The 21,897-nt window shown below is 38.9% G+C and overlaps 1 long non-coding RNA gene across 1 annotated transcript; it reads right to left on the bottom strand.

Annotated features, from left to right (window-relative positions):
* Nucleotides 1-11,274: 11,274 nt before the first annotated feature.
* On the bottom strand, nt 11,275-18,861 carry LOC135268211 (uncharacterized). The gene is made up of 2 exons (XR_010336481.1): nt 18,229-18,861; nt 11,275-13,856 (listed from the first exon to the last, which is right to left on the bottom strand). It is a non-coding gene; the product is annotated as an uncharacterized LOC135268211 (long non-coding RNA).
* Between the last annotated feature and the right edge of the window lie 3,036 nt (nt 18,862-21,897).

The following is a 21,897-nucleotide window of genomic DNA, read 5'->3' as shown; positions in this document are numbered from 1 at the left end:
TCTCATTGCTCCACATCCTCAGCAACACTTGTGATTTTGTTGTTGATTAGCTGTTTTTTCTTTCGGTGGTAGCTATGCTGATGGGTATTAGCGATATGTCATTTGGGATTACATTTGCATTTCACTAATGATTAGTTTTGTTGAGCATCTTTTCATGTGCTTATTAGCCACTTTACGTAATTTTTAGAGAAATGTCTAAGTTTTTTGCCCATATTTTAAACAAGTAGTTTGTTTTATTGTTGCTGAATTGTTCTTTGTATATTCTGGATAAAAAGTCCTATTTGTCTATTTTTTGTTTGTTTCTTGTGTTTTGGGTGTCCTGTTAAAAAAAATCACTGCCGAATCCAATATTATAGCATGTTTTACTTATATTGTATTCTAAGAATTTTGTAGTTTTAGCTCTTATGTTTAGGTCTCTAATCCACTTAGTTAATTTTTTCTTAGGGTCCAACTTCATTCTTTTACATGTGGGTACCCAATTTCCCCAGGACCAATTGTTGTAAAGACAGTTCTTTTCCTATAAAAATCATTTGACCATATATATGAGGATTTATTTATACTGGCTTTCCATATTACTCCATTAGTCTATTTGTAGTATACTATTTTGGAATTTTATAGTAAGTTCTGAAATCAGTAAGTGTGACTTCTCTAACTTTATTTTTTTTCAAAATTATTTTTGCAATTTAGTGTCCCTTGAGATTCCACATAAAATTAAAAATGGATTTATTTTTAATGTCTACACTAAGTCATTGGAATTTTCCTTTTTGGTTATTTCCTAAATACCTTATTACTTTTATGCTATTGTAAATTAAATTATTTTTAGAGTTTTCTTCTCAGATTATTTACATTACTATATAAAAATACAATTTATTTTTCTATGTCGATTTTGTATGCTACTACTCTGCCGAATTTGTTAGTTGTAATAGTTTTGGTGTGAAATCTTTAAAATTTTCTACACATAAGGATATATTTTCTCTACATATTTTGATGCAGTTTTTTTATTTCTCTTTTTTAATTTCTCTGACTGGAACTTCTAATACTATGTTGAATAAAAGTGGCAAGAGCAGACAATCTTGCCTTGCTTCTGAGCTTAGAGAAAAGCCTTTTGGTCTTTTCCTCTGGAATACGTTGTTTGCTGTTGTTTGTTGTTTTTCCTCTGAATATGTTGTTTTATATGTGAGTTTTACAAAGATGGTTTCCTTTTATTTATTAACACAATAAATTCCTAATTTATTATAAAAATATTTTGAATTTTGTGAAATACTTTTTCTGTATTGAGATTTTTTTTAAAAAAATTGTTAATGTGGTATATGCATTGATTAATTTTCATATGCTAAAACTTTTGTTAAGAAAGGCTAGCTAAGTGAACCAGTGGCAGTCAAGAAGGAATAAAGAAATCTGTAACCGGTTGCAATCAATTAGTTGTAAATACCACTGCACAGAAACCAGTCATATGCTACAACTTTCTTGCATTCCAATAATAAATTCTCCTTGGTCATGGGGTGCAGTTTTGCTAGTATGCTGCTGAATGTGGTTAGCTAGGATTTGGCTGAGTAATTTTGCATACATGTTCATAAGGGATCTTCGTTGTGGGTTTCTGTAGCGTCTTTGGCTTTGGTATTAGGTAATGCTGGCATCATGGAATAAGTTTGGAGCTGTTCTCTTCAGTTTTTTGGTAGAGTTTGGAAAGAATTTTTGTTCTATAAATACTTGGTATAATTCACTAGTGAAGCCAACAAAACAAGGGCTTTTCTTCATCAAGTTTTTAATGACTGATTCCATTTCCTTAATAGTTATAGGTATATTCAGATTTTGTATTTATTTGTAATCAAGTCTTGTATACATAGAAATCTGCCCATTTAATCTTGATTTTCCAATTTATTGTCCTCTCATACTTCATAGTACACTTTTTAAAACATTCGAATCCTTTAGAATTAATATTAATATCTCATTTTTATTTCTGTTTTTAGTATGTAAATACTCTGATTTTTTTTAGTATAGCTGAAGGTTTGCCAATTGTTCATTCTTTTTTTGAAGAACTGAGAACTAGCTTTTCATTTCTTGGTATTCTGTTGTTTGTATAATCTCTATTTCATTTATCTCTGCTAAAAACTTTATTATTTACTTTTTTCTCTTTGCTTTGCATCTAATTTGGTATTATTTTTCTGAATTGCTAGGTGACAAAGTTATTATTGATTTAAGATCTTCATACTTTTTAAATGTTGTTTAGCTGCATTCTATCTTAGCACTGTGTTTGCTGTTTCCCATAACTTTTGATATGTTGTGTTTTCATTTTTCTTCCTCTGTAAGTATTTTCCTACTTCCCTTGTGATTTCTTATTTTACATATTGGTTGTTTAAGAGTATGTTGTTTAATTTATACAAGTTTGCAAATTTTCTAGCTTTTCTTCTGTTACTGATTTAATTTTAGATCTAATATACAACCCATCCTGGAGAATTCCACATATGCATTTGAGAAGAGTGTGTACTGTCTTGTTGTTGGAGTGTCTTGTATATATCTGTTAGATCAATTTGGTTTACTGTGTTAGTCAGGCTCTCTAATTTATCATCTATCTCATTGTTCTATTCATTACTCTGAATGGAGTATTAACATCTTCAACTATTATTTTAGAATTGTCTATTTGTCCCTTTAATTCTATCAACTTACCCTTTCTATATCTTAATGTTTTGTTATTAGGTATGTAATTGTTTAAAATATTTCTATCTTCTTGCCAAATGAACATTTTATGACAATATAGTGTCTTATTTTCTCTTGTAACTTTTTAGTGTATTTTGTCTGCTATTAATATAGTCATCCCCAGTCTCTTTTTATACTGTTTGTATGAAATATTTATTGTCTTTCTTTTTTTTATAACCTTCAAGCTTTGAAGAAAGCTAACAGCAGAATTACTTCATTTAAGAAGCAGAGAAAACTTAAATTAATAGCTTGAGATGTTTGTAAAAGCATTTACATTGAAATGAACTACCCAGTCCACCAGGAACAAAGGTATCAGTTGGGCCTAAAAATAATCATACTGAAAAGCTCTAGGAGGAAAAGCTGCTGGGAATTAGGACTCTGGTAATAGTCCTAATAATAGAAGGACATGGGGATCTAGAAGGAAATGGGGATGCTCAGGGTCATGCTTAGCAAAAGACCAGGAAACCCTAAGCTCTCACCTCTGTATTTGAAACTCTGCACAAGTAGAATGTAGAGGCACAGGAGGAGTTGTAAGTTCATGCTGATTGGTAAAGGCATGCTCCAACACACATACATAGATCCCAGGTGAAAAAATCAGAAATTGATTTTTTGTGAGGGTTAAAATATCTAGAGTCTTACTTTCCAATTAAGGTTTAGTAAAAATATTTGGGGAGATTTGCATTGAACAATTCATCCTGAGGCCAATCAAATCTTGATTTTGACATTTAGAGCCTTCAGTAAAGGATTAGCCTCCATCTAGAGATGTTCTTTGGACTTTTGGACTCATAGCCATCCTGACACTACTACTGGTCACACTGATTTTAAAGTCAGCTAAGAGCTTGCCACAGAACTCCTGTCAAACTAAGTTTGAGCCAATCTGGAAACAATTAGGTCTTTCTCTATGAACTGGGATTTCTCCTTCTGTTTTTCTACCACCTAGAGATGAATCTGTATTTGTCAATATTTAGGGAAATCAGAAGCATAAGTCAGGTAAGGAATCCTAGACACAGCCCCTAGCATAGCTGGATTCTTAACTATTTCTCATTCCACTTCATGAGATCAGTAATGTTGACCCAGAGAGATAACCTTAGATGGAATCTCTCAGGAGCAATTAGAAAAGTGTACTTCTAGAGAAGCTGGCAGGACAGGGCAGGAGTCCCAGTGAGAATCAAAACTTCTGTCCAAATTTTCAAATCTAGCTGTGTGTGGCAGATGAATTCAGCAGAGTCCAGATCCTTGTAAGGGATTAAGAGAGGATCTATGTTGATCAGCACACTAGGGTGGGTATTTATCCATCATCTTCTGAGTCAGATTTTCAGGGTTAAGTCTGTGGTAAGGCTGCAGAGCAATGCTTGCCTGTGAAAGCCTCTGATCAAGTGTAACATACACGACTCTGACACAGGGAGAAATCTATTGGACCAAAACTCACAAATGTGTGGGTGGGTGTGAAAGTCTGTGCTTTTCCCCAGCACGGCACCACTGATGAATAATTGTTTGAGAATTATGCATAAATTGACCTTTATTATTTTAAATTTAGTAAATGTTGAAATAGAAACAAACATTTTTATCTATTTTCAAATTGAATAAGAGCATTGGTAACTTCCAGGAAAATGTCACAGGAGAAAAGTCTGGGGCCTTGCCCATTCCTAGAAACCTAGAAAATCCTGATACCACCTGTAGAATTAACCTTATCAACACTTACTTTTTTGCCATATATATTTATATTTATGAAAAATATAATTTCATTGGACCTTTATTTTGTTATATGCCGTGAAAAATGAATCATTTTTGTGATCAGAGCATCACATTTTACACCTCAAGTATTAATGACGCCATTCACCATGTAGCTTCTATTGCTTACTAAATTATTGCTCTGGCCTGAATGTTTAGGTTTCCTTTCAAATTCATATGTGGAGAGTATTAGGCATGTGGCCTTTGAGGGAGTGATTAAGCCAAGAGTGCTTCATCTTCATAAATGGAATAAGTGCCTTTCAAAGGAGGTTAAAGGGAATGTAGAATGCCCTCTTCCCTTGCGTTAAGTATGTACCGGCTATGGGGAATGGGGCTCTCACCAAATGTCAAATTTGCTGCTGCTTTGATCTTGCACTTTCAGCCTCCAGAACTCTGAAAAATATATTTCTGTTGTTAATTCTTTACTCTGTCTAAAATATTTTGTTATAGCAGCCTGGATGCACCATGACACTTTCTTAGGCCCTTTGATCTATTTCTGAATTTTTAGTTTCAATGACCTACAAGTTTTTTTAATCAATCAAGGTTTTTCACAGGGCTGGAGAGACTTTTTTTGTTTTCTGTTTTTCGGCTATTCTTATTTGTGTTTTTATCTATATAATATTTAATAGTAACATGCTTACTTCCAATATCTAATGGTATCTCTACTGAAACAAAATTGAATTTATAACTTACTTTAAGGACAATTTGTGTTGCTAATATTGAGTTTCTCTGCCTAAGAATATGATACAAATTTTCTATTTGCCTGTGTCTACATTCATACATTTTATAAACTTTCTATGTTTTTCTCATATTCTGTACACATTTTTGTAATATTTATTCCTAGATAGTTTATTTATTATTCTAAAAAGTAATTTGAGACCCAATGAAATTGTAAAGTGTTTATTTGAGTAAGAAACAAAGAAATCATTTGATTGGTGGTAGCACAAAATTTTTTTATTGTTTCTTGTTTGGTTGTTTTTTTTTCCCCTTGTTGGACAGTTCCTATTTATATAAGGTTGCTGGCTACTCATGATTGGTTGAGCTTCATTTCTGTTTTTTAAATAGGCAGCTACAAGAAATAATTTAAGTTTTGCTTATATTTGCAAATCAAGAAAGGTTGAGATCACTTACGAGACCTAACTCATTTTGTCTGCTCAGAAATTCTTGAGACCTGATCTCCATTTTAATTTAACAAATTTTCTGTGCTTTTCTTTTCCATCCAAACTGTAACTTATACATTACTATTGTTGTACATATGTAGGCTCATGTTGTTTATGCTTTGAAGACATGTCCTGCTTTCAAACTCATTTGTAGTGTGTTATTATTGAATTTGCCCATTTATTGGAATGATAACCTGCTATTTCCCAACTACAAGAGCTATGAGTTCTGGGGAGATCAGTGTAAAGATGAAGCAGAAGTGAAAACAGCTCTCCAACCCACACCTGCAGTAAAAACAAACTTAACATGGACATAATGAGTAATTATCTAAAATTTAAAATACCTGAAAACATTAATGTTTATCTCATTACTAAGTAATATAAAAATTACAAGACAAGAAACCCAAATACTTTTATCTTCTAAATAGAAATGAAACTATTTATATGATAAAATAGTCCAAAATTTAAGGTAAAATGCCAATAGAAAATATTTTAAATAAAAGGAAATTATATGTAAAAGTGACAATGTCTGTATTAGATTTAATATTCTACAATAAAATAAGTTGAAAACTACAAAATGGAAGAAGGATTATAATTAGGCAGATACTATGAGGCTGGTGAAGAACAAATACATATATCAATAAACATTTAATGTACTGTGTCTTAGATTTGATATTAAATAATAAAAAGCAAACAAACCAATAGCACGGTAATTTCACCTTGATTGCATCAAACTGAAAGGATACAAACATTTCTCCATTAGAAGGTGTATTTATGGATTGGACTCATGCTGCATTCAAGCACTTTGGCCAGGACCCAACACTCATTGCCAAGATGAAAGTCAGCAGGCTAGAAGTTTGCTTTTAAGATGTTCCCCGGCCTGTGACCAAGACACTTTGTCCTGGCTATTCTTCAACTCTGACATACATTGTGCTGATATAAATGCAAACCCAGCCCTATGCCTACCAAGCATCTATATGGCTAGAGCTGAAAATTGAGCATTTAGGCATTAGGCAAGGGGTCTTCCCAGGTTTCCGACCAGACTTTCTAGAATTTCCCAAAAATACTGACTTTGTCTTTTTCAGACCCCATCTCCCAAAGAGAATCAGAGAGGAGTTCTGGAAGCCATTTAGAATCTCCAGCCTACTCCCTGGTAACAATGGACTTGATACAAAGAGGCAAACTACTGACCTCAAAGACACCAGCTCAGATACTGGGCATTGAATTCCTGATCCCCACAAAAGACCTCATCTGAGTCATATCAAAGTACACACTCTTCTTCAGAGTTCACCTTCCAGACATGTTCCAAAATAACCTGTCAAAACTGTCTTGAGATGAAACAAAATGTGATGAAGTTTTAGGTTCAGAATGCCTGCCTCATTTCTGTCTCCTGAAAAGTCTACACTGATTATTAGAGCTCTCACAGCTTAGGGAGCTTAGCCTGTTAGCAGGCATCCCCTAACAGGACTTCCTGACCTTTTCTTCCTCTGAGGAGAGTGCCCAGGAGTAATAGGGAACACATGGCCTCAACTCTCACATGAGTTGGTTGACAGATGAACTGATATCTGAGGAGGAAAAATGTGCAGGTAACAGTCTGTGTCCTGTGAATCCCTGTTTCCCCAGCTATGATGCCTGTGCAAATGGAGGGAGGATCCCCAAATAATACTGGATTGTAGACAGACACTGCCTAATACAATTAAGTAAATTTAAGGTGACTTTAAGGGGAACTTATCATATGTCATATACAAAATTATAGTGAACTTTATTTAAAAACAGTTATAATTTGTAAAGACATTAAAATATAATTTTAATAGGAAGCTATGAAAATTATTTGCACTTTCTATGTAAATGATTGAGTTTTGTGTAACTATCTGAACCCCATGGGCTTGAAAAAATATCTGCTCCTTAATTTCATAAGAAATTTACTTGCAAATGTTTGCCATTTTTGCTCTTATTATATGCAATTTTTTTCCGGCAAAGAGCATTTCTATGAAAAAAATAGTAGAAATTTTACCCATTTTGGTTATTAAAATAATAAAATTGTTTAGTTTGTTATTATTAACCAAATGCTCCTACAAATAGCAAATAGCACCAATGCTTTGATTTTTTTTTTTGCCTTAGATCAATTGCCTTTAATTTTTTCATCAAATTGTATTTACTGTAGATAAATAGACATTGCAGTTGCCATGTGCCCTATGGATTTGTACTTCATTAGAAATATGAATTCTTAGTCAAAACTCAGACCTATTAAATACAAATCTAGATTTTAAATAATACTTTGAGGTAACTTATATGCACATTAATGATTGCTAAGTGTTGTAATTTTATTCCTAAAAGGGGAAAAGTTTATATGAGTGTATTCATTTGTCATAAAGGTACAGTTCAGATTGTACATTGCAATGAATATACATTTTATTCAAAAAGCCTAAAAACTTATAAAACTGAGGGAATGGCTGGAAGTATAAATGAAATAAAAATGACACATGACTAGTAGCTATTAAAGCTGGGTGACAGGTCTGCTATACTTTTTTTGTAATTTGTGTATTTTTTAACCTTCTGTAATAAAACACTTGTACAGGCCGGGTGTGGTGGCTCACACCTGTAAACCCAGCACTTTGGAAGGTTGAGGTGGGGGCAATAGTAAAACCCCATCTCTACTAAAAATACAAAAATTAACCAGGGTGTAGTGGTGGGCACCTGTAATCCCAGCTACTCAGGAGGCTGAGACAGGGGAATTTCTTGAACCCGGAAGGCAGAAATTGCAGTGAGCTGAGATCGTGCTACTGCACTCACTCCAGCCTGGGCAACAGAGCAAGACTCCATCTCCAAAAAAAACAAAGACCCAGTTGATGTACACTTGGCTCTTAAGATATTCGTTACCTTTGGGAAGAAGAAAAGAAAGTGTCAGAGGCATGAACAAGTCCAATTCCATTTCTTGGTTACACAAGTGTATTTATTTTGTAATAATTCATCAAGTGTTCCATAGATGTTTTGTGCATATATTTCTGTATATGTTTTATACATCAATAAAAATTTAAATAGTACATATGTGCATAATAATCCTAAATTAATATTGTAGAATAATAGTAATGTTTTGTTTTATTTTAACATGGAACATACTTGCTCAGGACATCATCAAGTGTATATTAATGTTCCATGTTATGTATTTATGTTTTAACCTTTAGGTGAGCCAGCTAGGTCTTTTAATTTTTACCTCAATACAGTAAATAGCATGGTTTTAACTTTGTGGAATGCAGCTTTGTTTTCAGCAAGGTTCTCCCCTGAGAATGATGCTTCCCAGTAGGAAATGCAGGTAAGACTGAAAGGTCACAATTCAGCAGCAAATGTTTTTACATTCATTTGAGAAGTCATTTATAACAAAAGCTGCTGGTTAAAACCGTGGTTTTGTAGCTTGGCTGCACATTATAATCACCTGGAAAACTTTAAACCATCTTGTTTTTTGGATCTAACTCCAAGGATTTTGATCTAATTCATCTGTCACAACTTGGTCTTAAGGGATTTTGAAAGTTTCCCTTCCCGCAGGTGATTCTCATGCACCAGGGGTAAGAAGCACTGGATGAGGTGAGGGATGCTTTAGCTGTCAGGGATTTTCATGTACACTTCAGGATTTGCCCCATCGCAACTCTGGAGATTGGAGTTTTATAAAACATTCTTGCCCTGTTAAAAATTAAAAGATGACTTTAAGACATACTTAGCTGCTTGGCTACATTGCAGAAAAAGAAAATGCCTTCTCCAGAGATCAGTTTTCTGAGGCAGGGTTTTGCTCTGTCAGCCAGGCTGGAATGCAGTGGTGTTTAGCTGTTTGGCTACACTGCAGCAAAAGAAAATGCCTTCTCCAGAGATCAGTTTCCTGAGACAGGGTTTTGCTCTGTCAGCCAGGCTGGAGTGCAGTGGTGTGATCATGGTTCACTGCAGCCTTGACCTCCCATGCTCAAGTGCTCCTCCAGCTTCAGCCTTCTGAGTAGCATGGGGACTGAAGGCATGCACCGCCAGGCCTGTCTAATTTAAAACATTTTTTTTTTTGTAGAGATAGGTCTCACTATGTTGCCAGGGCTGGTCTCACACTCCTGGCCTCAAGCAATCCTCTCACCTCAGCCTCCCTAATAGCTCAAACTACAGGCACAGGCCGCCATGCCTGGTGTCTCTATTCAAATGTAGGTGCTAGAAAATTTAAAATTCATATGTGCCTCTCATATTATTTCTTAGAGAACTGCCTCCCTTTTGAAATCTCAGGCTACCTGCTCTAAAGGCAGGGTGCCAAGAAAGTAATAAAATATGAAATTTGAAAATAACTGTCATCATATTGCTTGCATTTATGAATAACACATATATAGAATTCATAAATAAAGATAACCTTACATGCAAATGTAAATGCAAATCTTTTACAGGCAAGGACAGTTTCCAGTGCAAAGAGCAAGCCCTGCCAGAAGATAATCCAGGAAAAACCTATAATTCTTGCTTTATTCAACCCTGTGTCAAATCACATCTGTCACTCATGGCCTGAGGGGCGGGTCAGGGCACTGAACTATATCCAATCATGGGTGCTGGAGTGGGAACTATCTAATCAGGTGCACAGCAGGAGAAGAGGGGGTGGCTTTTTGGATCTGGGGGGGGTCCTTTGTCTGTCACTCCAGCAGAGCTCAGGACACTAGAGTCATTTCAATCTAATTGCCTATTTTTTAGTTATTGTAACACTCCAAAGGATAACTAGTTTTTGTAAGGCCGGTCACCTTGCCTGGAGCTCGTACACACTCCTCCCTCGCTGGGAGCTTGGACACACCCCCTCCCTCTCTGGGAGCTCAGACACGTGCACCCCCATCACACAGCCTAGCCCTCCCTTAAAGAACCCAGCCAAAATGCAAAAGAAGTCTTGTAAGTCTACCCAATAGCATTCTAGTCTTAGCTACCCAATAGCAGTTGAGTCCTGTAAATCTAACCAATAGCATTCGAGTCTTAGCTACCCAATAGCAGTCCAGTCTTTTAAATCTACCCAATAGCATTCAAACCCTGCCAACCTGCCAATATCAAGCTTGCCTGCTCCCTATAAAACCCCACGTCTGAGAGGAATCCATGCGACTTCTCTGGTCCCTCCTGTCAGACTGCAGAACCTTGCCCAGGAGCTGAATAAATTCGCATTGGATCTTCTTGTGCTGGTCTCAGTTTCTTCATTTTAAACTCAGCAAGAACCCAAGGACCCTTACAGTTTTCTCCTGCATTTTCCAAATGTGTGGCAAGCAGTGCCTCAAATCTACCACCCTGTTACCTCAGCCAAACTCTGGCTTGCAGTCAGATTTTAAATATCCAGTTCTTCCCTGATATGCAACAACACCAACTACCTCTTTGTAAATGACAACATTATCGACTGTTCTTTATTGTACATTTCAGACACAGTATTTTAATTCATCATTATTTCAAAGAGCAGTGGACGGCACTTTTAAAAAAAGATATTTTTATTTGTGAACATTTTACAAGAGATGAAAGCAAAGAATAATCCCCTGACATTCCACTGTTAAAAAAAATAAAAACAAAAAGAATAAAACAAAACAGAAAACCTTCATTGTTGTTGGCCGTGAGATCGGCACTTCTGCCAAGGATCTCTTGACCAGCAAGAGGGTCCTAATACCTGGAAGAGAGAGTGCGCGGAAGAGAAGAGAGATAGAGAAATGGGTCTGGAGGTCTGATAAGAGATATGCTCAGATCAGCGATTTATTCTTTGTGCACATGTTCTTATATATGATTTTACATACAGTGACTGACGTCAGTCTTCTTACAGAATCATTATCAGGGGGAAAGAACAGAAAGTTACAAAGTAACCAAAGAAAGTACAAAATAACCAAGGAAGGGGACAACATACAAGTTTACCTAAAGGTCACAAAAGATTCTTATCCTTTTATCCATTGTTACAGAAAATAACGTTAAGACAGGTGGGCAAGCAATAAATCAGGAGGGGAACAATTTTGTAGTGATTCAGTGAATGATCTCAATGCTTCTGTGACTATGGGTAAATAGAGTCATAGAACTAGCCCAGAACATTGACTTCAGGAGAAACACAATAATCTGGCATTACTTCAGTCAGTGAACTGAGAGTAACTCTCTGCAAGCTTAACATTTCCCACGTCTTCCTGTAGCCACCTCACTCGACTGCACCCAGTGGAGAGAGACGTGTCTGGGCTCAAACCCCGTCATGGCGGAGACACGGAGGGGCCTCTACGCTGATGGGGGATCCCCACATCTCCTCCATTTTTATTTTTTTTAAATTGAGTTCAAATAGTTTGAACTGCAATTTCTGGATGGAGGAGAACACAAGGCGGAACAGGAAGGGCAGAAAAATGAGAAGCAGAAGGACACAGCCGCCAACAGCTATGATGCTTGAGAAGGACGGCAGGTGAAAACCACGTGTCCAGGAAAACAAAGTGTTAACAATGTCACGGGCAACAGTATCATCCCGTGGAAGCACTTGGCGTGAAAAATCAATAGCATGAATTTGTTGTTGAAGCTTAAGAATATCAAGGGACAAGTTATTATGACTCCAAATACCTTGTAAGTGAGCCTTAACTAAAGGCCATTGCCATTGAGTATCATTGTAAGGGGTATTGGTAACACAGATATACTTAAAATCAACATGACAACGTAACAGTAGACGGGATTGAATGTTGTACACTTTGTCACCCAATAAAGTAACAGTTTGCTCTAAAGCATTAAGTTTAACTTCCAGTTTTTTATCAATATCCATTTGAGTACCCATGGAAACAGAGATATTTTGGGCAAGGTGATTAACATAAGTAGCAGTTTGAACGCTATGAGCAAGGCCAACAGCTGCTGTGGCAGCAGTGGCAACAATAGAAACAATAGCCAGAATACCAGTAACAAGTAAACCAATGAAGCGTTTAGGGCGAAGAAGGAGGTCCCGCATCTGGTGGAGGATTTGAAGACTGCGTTCTTCATACCAGGGACCAGAAATATTAACAGGGAGCATAACATAAGGCGGTTGATGAACAACAAGAATAGTGGGTGTAGGAAAAACTGAGGAATCCAAACAATTGGTAAGAGTACAGGAGGAACAAGAAATAAAGTATTGTCCAGAGGTAAAAGTAATATTGATAGAACCATAAAGAAGAGCATAAGGAGCAGCAACACAAGCTTTAACATAATGACGGTGATAAGGAGAAGATGAAGGGACATATGTAGGGCTACGAGAGCCAACTTTGTAATAAGCAGGCACCAAAGCAGGAAAGAGTCGCCAAAGAGAAGGGAATAGTCGACCAGAGGGAGTGGAGACAAGGGGAGTGCTCCAACCACTGGGGACATGATAATGAGGAGCAAAGTTATTAAGAGGAAAGGGAACAGACCAATCATATAAAGTAAAACCAGAAGACAAGGTATACCGTACAGCTTGATGGACTGTGTAACAGGTTCTCCATGGAGGAAAGGAATCAAAAGAGTGATTAGTAGGGTAGCAACGAGGTCTATCCTTATCAGGGAAATGAGGAGAAGTAAGATTCCAGGATTCCTTAATGGCATAATAAAACAAATACCAATTCCGAGAGAAATCGTTTTCACCAGGGAGTAAATCAGAAGGACCTTCGTAGGTAGTAAGTTGTTTAAAATCCAAATGAAAGCAGTAAGGAGAGGTTTTGAAAGGGGTAACAGGTAAGGGAGAGAATCTAGGAAGGTCTGGAAAAGTAGTGTCTGAATAAGCAGGGGCATGAAAACACATGGGAGGACTGGCAGCTTGAGCTACATAAGAGTAGGGAGCAGATTGAGAAATAATATGAGTAGAAGAGGGAAGTCCAAAAACAGAGGTATCATTTGAGGTAAACAGAGAAAGAAGGATCATTCCAAGTGACCGGGCGAAGAACTGGGGGATCGGGAACATAGGCCCAAAGAACCTGAGAATCAGGCAACGGTTGAGCCTGAGCTTGAACTGGAGTAATGGTTTGACATGACAGAATAGCCAACATAGCAAAAAAAAAAAATTAGAAGGAGTACGAGACTGTCCTTGTTCACGAATGAGGCGGGAGGCTTCAGCGCTGAGACGGCGTATTTGATTCCAGGTGGGAAGGGACACTGCACGACGAGGCATTTGAGAGTCGGGGCGACGTCTACAGCGTTGTCTGCGAAGGTGACTGGAGTTATTCTGAGGCGTCGTCACATGAAGACGGCGAAAGCGGGGGATGAGGCTTCGTGGAGAGTTGCGAGGGGACATGCTTGACAAGACATTCAGGAACCCAGACAGGAGATTCAGCGGACCTGGGGAAAACACAAACATGTCCTCGTCCCCATATGAGGACGGGATCAGGCCCATGCCATTGGTTAGAGAGAGAGTCTTTCCATAAAACCTCAGGAGTAGGTTTGTTTTGGGGATGCCAAAAGCGATCAGCTGATGAACGGCCTTCAGCATCTAAAGTTAAAAAGTTGAGAACATACAGGGCATGGTTCAATCTGTTATGAGGAGACTTAAGCAAAAGGGCAGAAGAAGGGTCATGTTGTAATTTCTGTAAAAGAGTTTTTAAAACAGAGTGGAAACGTTCCACGATTCCTTGACCCTGAGGATTGTAAGGAATGCCCATTCGGTGAGAGATCTGAAATTGAGAACAAAAGGAAGCAAAAGCTTTGCTAATATAAGCTGGTCCATTATCTGTCTTTAAGATTTTTGGAACACCTAGAATAGAAAAAACTCGTAGGCAATGAGCAACAACATCTCTAACAGCTTCACCTGTATGTGCAGAAGCAACAGCAAAATGAGAATAAGTGTCAATGGTAACATGAACATATTGCAATTTACCAAAGGGAGAAAAATGAGTAACATCCATTTGAAAAATATGAGCAGGCAGGAGACCTCGAGGGTTAATTCCTAAATGATGAGTAACAGGCAAGTGTGGAGCACAAGCCGCACAAGATTTAACTATGTGTCGAGCTTGTTCTCTGGTAATCTTAAACTGTAACCTGAGACTGCAAGCATTTTGATGATGAAGTGCATGAGAGGCCTGTGCTTGCTGAACCGATGTTAAAACAGGAAAAACTTGTTGAGTGAGTTGGTCAGCAAAGGCGTTTCCTTCAGCCAGAGGTCCTGGAAGGAAAGAATGAGCTCTGATATGTCCAATAAAAAATGGGGAAAGACGGCGACGGATAACTTGCTGTAAAGGAAGAAGAAGATGAATTATGGAAGAGGAGTCTGAAAGAGAAAGGGGAGCAGTTTCAAGATGTTGAACCAAATTAACTACATATTGACTGTCAGAATATAAATTTAAAGGTACATCACAATTAGTAAGGACATGCTGAACAGCAAGCAATTCCACACGCTGGGCAGAGGTTTCTTTGGTCTGAAAAGAAAAAGGCTGTTGGTTAATGGTGCCAGCAGCGAGACCTGTAGATGAGCCATCGGTGAAAGCCAATGCTGCAGAAGGCAGAGGAGTTTTCACACAATTTTGAGGGAAAATGAGAGAGCATTGTGAATAAAAATGTAAAATCTTGTCAGCTGGATAATGACAGGAGATCTGACCAGGATAACCTGCAAATGCTAATTGCCAAGAGTCACAAAATTGCCAAAGCCACTGCTGCTGTGCAGCGGAATAGGGAACAATAATGGTAGGTGGTTCAAATTCAAACAGAGTAAGAGCACGCTGTCTGCCTTTGGTGATTAAAATAGCCACAAGATCATAATAAGGGGAAATAACTTTAGATCGGGTGGCAGGAAGATGCATCCATTCCAAAACTCCTTGTTGCCAGAAAACACCAGTAGGAGTATAGGCAGTGCGTAGCACACAATAAGACCATGCAGCATCATTTTTAATTCTAGACAGCTTTTGTTGTGATAGAGCGTGATGAACCAACTGTAAAGCTTCTGAGGCTTCAGGAGACAAAGACCTGGGAGAGGTTGGATTAGAAGAGCCTTTCAGGATATCAAATAAAGGCTTCAACTGACCAGTAGTTAATTTTAAACTAGGACGAATCCAATTGATATCACCCAAAAATTTTTGGAAATCATTCAAGGTTTTAAGATTAGCCGTGGACAAAATGGGAGTTTTAAAAGACACATGGTTGTGTTCAATTAAGCGGCCAAGATAATGGTAGGGAGTAACAGTCTGAATTTTATCAGGGGCAATGACAAGATGAGCTTTGTCAAGGCATTGCTGTAAGGAGAAAAATGCTTTAGACAACAGAATCTCTGTGGGAGCTGCCAATAATAAATCATCCATGTAATGTAAAAGGAGCACGTCAGGGAAATCCTGGCGAACAGGAAAAATAGCTTTAGCAACATAAGACTGGCATAATGTAGGACTGTTTGCCATGCCTTGTGGAAGAACGACCCACTCATATCGATCATAAGGGCGTTCAAAATTAGTTGATGGAATACTAAAAGCAAAGCGTTTGCAATCAGCAGGTGACAATGGAATAGTAAAAAAGCAGTCCTTTAAATCAATGACTATCAAATGCCAGTGTTGCGGAACAACAACAGGAGAAGGCAAACCAGGTTGTAAAGGTCCCATAATTTCCATAGTTTCATTAACTTTTCTAAGGTCTTGTAATAAACGCCATTTACCAGATTTTTTCTTTAGGACAAAAACAGGAGAGTTCCAAGGACTGTTAGTAGGACGAATGTGTCCGGCAGCAAGTTGTTCCCGAACCAACTCACGGGCTGCAGAAATCTTTTCAGAGGACAGGGGCCACTGTTCTACCCACACTGGGACATCAGATTTCCATGTGATGGCATCAGCATGAGCATCGGGAATTACAGTGGTCCCTTGGAAAAATAACCTAGTCCAGAACGATCGGTTTTTTGTGACAAGGAAAGCGGCTCAGGCATTCCTTGCAAATATTTTCCTAGTCCTTTAGAAGGCTGATAACCTTGCTGTAACATCATATTTAAAGCTTTACCACCAGTAACCAAATGAGTCCCCATAGCCTCCAGGACATCACGGCCCCAGAGGTTAAGAGGAATGCCAGTGACAATGTACGGGCGAAAGGAGCCAGAATGGCCCTCATGATCTGTCCAGGAAAGCAGATCAGCAGATTGCAAGGGATGATTACTCATTCCTATACCTTGTAGGGCTGTCATGGTAGGGGTGGCTGGCCAAGAAGAAGGCCAGAACTTAGAAGAGATAACAGAGACATCAGCTCCAGTATCCAAAAGACCTTTGAAAGATTTTCCATTAATTGTAAGACACAATTCAGGCCTAGTGGCAGAAATTGATTGTATCCAATAAGCATAAGAGGAAGATCCAAAACCACGATCTCCTCTGGAGTCATTTACAAGCGGCGAGCCAATTTGCAAATTAACAGGTATGAGCAACAACTGAGCAAAGGGTTGATCAGAGGCAAGTGTATAAACACCTGTGGGAGACCAAATCATGACTTTGATTTCACCTGTATAGTCAGAATCAATAACACCAGGGAGAACTTGAAGACCTTTTAAGGAGCAACTGCTGCATCCTAAGACAAGACCAACATGATTAGGAGGTAAAGGGCCAAAAACACCAGTGGGGATGGCCTGTGGTCCCATATCAGGAGTTAATATTTGAGTGGCGGAGGGACAGAGGTCAAGTCCGGCACTGTTTGGGGTTGCTCGGAAGAGCTGAGAAATGGATTTTGGGGAATGTGGGATTGCCCGAGTTGTTGAGGGGGCCGGGGCAGCCCCCTCTGGGAGTTTCCCGAATGTGGTTGCAGTGGGTTACCCTGAGCATCACGTTTAGAGTGACACTCATTAGCCCAATGATTACCACGGTGGCAACGTGGGCATTCCCCTGGTTGCCGGGGAGATGGCTTTGCAGGCGTTGGAGGAGCCGGCAATGACAAAAGCGGCGGAGAGGGCTGGACAGGTGCTTTACAGGACTTAGCAAAATGTCCAAGACCACCACAGCGGAAACACTTCAGATTAGGTTTGGCCTGATTAGTTTTTTGTTTAAGAAAAGCAGCAACAGTCATACCGGCCTGAGCTGCAGCCATGGCCAGACCCTGTTGGTAAGCGGGTCCAATATTAGCACACAGGTGAATGTAACCTTGGAGATCCACCTTGTGGCGCCAAGGTCTAATAGCAGCCTGACAGGTGGCATTTGTATTTTCAAAAGCCAACTGCTTAACAAGCATAGAGGCAGTGTCTGCTGTTGTGTGGTGTCAATTAAAACTTCCGAAAGGGTTTCAACATCAGGAAGCGGCGGGATATCAGGATCGGGGAGAGTGTGAGGCTCAGGTGGAGGGGGAACAGAAAAAGATGTAGAAACATCAGGCATGGAAGTATACAAAGGAGCAGTAGCAGCAGGAGGTTTGCAAGGACAAACACAATCACGCAATTTTGGCCAAACAGAAAGTAAAACAGCTGACTGAGGCAAAGACTCATTGTGGGCACAAAATTGATCAATCTTTTCACCTATAGCAAGCCAAGCAGATTCGTCAAGAAAACCACCTTCAGGAGCCCAAGGGCAAATTTCACGAACAATGTGCACAAATTCCTCTACAGTTTTCTGCTTAACATTATGACCATGAGACTTAATCATAGAATGCAACAACTGAATAAACATATTATGTTCCTTAGACTCAATGTTTCCCATAGTTTTACTCCAGATTGATAATAAAATCAACAGCTTATATTTACAAGATTAAAAGTAACCAAAAACTCACTTACTGAACTGCCGGCCCTTCACTGTTAATTGAATTGAGCGTCACTGTAGTCTCTCGTGTCCAGGCCCCACGGCGTTGGGCGCCAGATGTTGTTGGCCGTGAGATCGGCACTTCTGCCAAGGATCTCTTGACCAGCAAGAGGGTCCTAATACCTGGAAGAGAGAGTGCGCGGAAGAGAAGAGAGATAGAGAAATGGGTCTGGAGGTCTGATAAGAGATATGCTCAGATCAGCGATTTATTCTTTGTGCACATGTTCTTATATATGATTTTACATACAGTGACTGACGTCAGTCTTCTTACAGAATCATTATCAGGGGGAAAGAACAGAAAGTTACAAAGTAACCAAAGAAAGTACAAAATAACCAAGGAAGGGGACAACATACAAGTTTACCTAAAGGTCACAAAAGATTCTTATCCTTTTATCCATTGTTACAGAAAATAACGTTAAGACAGGTGGGCAAGCAATAAATCAGGAGGGGAACAATTTTGTAGTGATTCAGTGAATGATCTCAATGCTTCTGTGACTATGGGTAAATAGAGTCATAGAACTAGCCCAGAACATTGACTTCAGGAGAAACACAATAATCTGGCATTACTTCAGTCAGTGAACTGAGAGTAACTCTCTGCAAGCTTAACATTTCCCACATCTTCCTGTAGCCACCTCACTCAACTGCACCCAGTGGAGAGAGACGTGTCTGGGCTCAAACCCTGTCATGGCGGAGACACGGAGGGGCCTCTACGCTGGTGGGGGATCCCCACATAGAAAGATTTTCCTAATTTTAATTATGCAAAGCAGTGAATCCAGAAAACAAAGTTTTGTCCTCTGAGGGCTTTCCTGGGGCTGGCTAGAGCCCAGGCAGATTCATGGGAGCTTTGAGGCTTCCAATCCATCAGCCTGTTATCTTTTCCCCTCCCTATTTTATGTGTCCTGAGCATGTTACCAGGAGATGGGGTGCCCCTAACCCATGGCAAAGCTGCTCCCATCCTTTATCTTTTTTATTCTTGTCACTCCATCAATGTTAACTCCTCTTATGAACTTTAACCTGAGAAGTCTGTGTGTGCATGTGCACGCACAAACTTGTGCATGTCTAATGGTACAGGCATAAGTTTGCTTCATATGATGAGAAAATTGGCTAAAATCCCCAGGATCTCAGGGACTCATTCCCAAAGCAAACCCCATGAGAGGGTTGAGCCATGGACTAGGAGGTCAGAATGCTCTTTCATCCTTTCGACGCTGCTCACTTTATGTTCTCTGGGCCAGTCTCTGCTTCTCTTCAGACTTCAGTTTTCCAGCTATCCAGTGAGATATTAGATGTTAAAGTACTTAAGCCATAGCTCAGCATGTACACGGTCCAAGCTCCCTACCAACTAGGTTGGGTGTAGCAGGGCTCTGATCAGGGTGTGCTCAGATCTTCCTCACTTGGGCAGAAATAGATGTGTTTAGCACTGGCCAGACAAATGTTCTGTTCTAGAAATGTCACGTACACAGGATCTTTCAAGGCCCACTGACAATGCGTGCGTGTGAGCCCCACTTCCATCCCCCAACAGTTTCCCATGGAGCATACCAATATGTCCCCTGTCCTCTGCATCTGGAAAGTGTGACATTCTCACTCAACACATGGACTGATAGGACCTTTGTGGTGGAGTAGTCCCACAAGGAGAATTTGAGATGTTATTAACTAAACAAGGGACTATGGATGTGGGCCATGTAAATCACTAGAACTTCAGAATTAAGTCTTTCTCACTGCTGCCTCCACCACTATGCAGATATAAAATGTCTTAGTAAAGAGACATGTCTTATCCAAGATTACACAGGGATTCCATGGCAAAGCTAGCACTTTAATTAGAATTACATTTGCCTACACGTAGAAGAAAACCCTACATAATAGAAGTGCAGACAATGGAGAAAATGCTTTCTTTCTCATAAATAAGAATGTCAGAGCTGAGCAGTCTGACTCTGAACTGTGCACCAAGGCAGGCAAAAATAAGGTGTCTTTTTGCTAAAATTCTCTTCTTTTTTTAACTTTTAAGTTCAGGTGTACATGTGCAGGATGTGCAGGTTTGTTACATATGTAAACATGTGTCATGAACGTTGGTTGTACAGATTGTTTTTATCACCCAGGTATTAAGCCTACTCTTCATTAGTTATTTTTTCTGCTTCTCTCCCTCCTCCCACTCTCCACCTCCTTATAGACCCCAGTTTGTGTTGTTCCCTTCCATGTGTCTGTGTATTCTCATAATCTAGCTCCCACTTATAAGTAAGAACATAAGGTATTCAGTTTTCTGTTCCTGTGTTAACTTTCTAAAAATAATGGCCTCCAGTTCCATCCATGTCACTACAAAAGACATGATCTTATTATTTTCTGTGGCTGCATAGTACTCCATGGTGTAAATATGTACTACATTTTCTTCATCCAGTCTATTATTGATGAACATGTAGGTTGACGTGATGTCTTTGCTATTGTGAATAGGGCTGCAATAAACTTGTGAATAAATATGTGTTTATCATAGAATGGCTTATATTTATTTTGAGTATATACTCAGTAATAAGATTGATGGGTGAAATGGTATTCTTCTTTTTAGGTCTTTGAGGAATCACCACACTGACTTCCACAATGATTGAACTCTACCAACAGGGTAAAAACATTCCTTTTCCTCCACAATTTTTCAGTATCTGTAATTTTTTGACTTTTTAATAACCATTTTGATTGGTATAAAGTGGTATATCTCATTGTGGTTTGGATTTACATTTCTCTAATGATCAGTGATGTCTAATTATCTTTCATATGCTTTTTTTTTTTTGCATTTTAGGCTTTGGGGTACATGTGAAGAACATACTAGATTGTTACATAGGTACATACATGGCAGTGTGGTTTGCTGCCTTCCTCCCCATCATCTATATCTGGCATTTCTCTTCATGTTATCCCTCCCCAAATCCACCCCACCTGCTGTCTCTCCCCTAGTTCCCCCAAACAGACCTCAGTGTGTGATGCTACCCTCCCTGTGCCCATGTGTTCTCATTTTTCAACACCAGCCTATGAGTGAGAAAATGCAGTGTTTTATTTTCTCTTCTTCTGTCATTTTGCTGAGAATGATGGTTTCCAGATTCATCCATGTCCCTACAAAGCACATGAACTCATCGTTTCTAAGGCTGCATAGTATTGCATGGTGTACACGTGCTACATTTTCCCTGTCCAGTTTATCATCAATGGGCATTTGGGTTGGTTCCAGGTCTTTGCTTTTGTAAGCAGTGCTGCAATGAACATTCGTGTGCATGTGTCCTTATAATAGAACGATTTATAATCCTTTGGCTATATACCCAGTAATGGGATTGCTGGGTCAAATGGAATTTTATTTCTGGGTCCTTGAGAAATCATCACACTGTCTTCCACAATGGTTGAACTAATTTACACTCCCACCAACGGTGTAAAATGGTCCTATTTCTCCACATCCTCTCCAGCATCTGTTGTCTCCAGATTTTTTAATGATCGCCATACTAACTGGCGTGAGATGGTATCTCAATGCAGTTTTGATTTGCATTTCTCTAATGACCGGTGATGATGAGCATTTTTTCATGTTTGTTGGCCTCATATATGTCTTCTTTTGTAAAGTGTCTGTTCATATCCTTTGCCCACTTTTGAATGGGCTTGTTTTTTTTTTCTTGTAAATCTGT

Source organism: Aotus nancymaae, unplaced genomic scaffold (assembly GCF_030222135.1).
Source record: "Aotus nancymaae isolate 86718 unplaced genomic scaffold, 86718_ANA_hifiasm-v0.15.2.pri h1tg000039l, whole genome shotgun sequence".
Taxonomy (NCBI): Eukaryota; Metazoa; Chordata; class Mammalia; order Primates; family Aotidae; genus Aotus; species Aotus nancymaae.
This window is presented reverse-complemented; position numbering and strand designations above follow the sequence as displayed.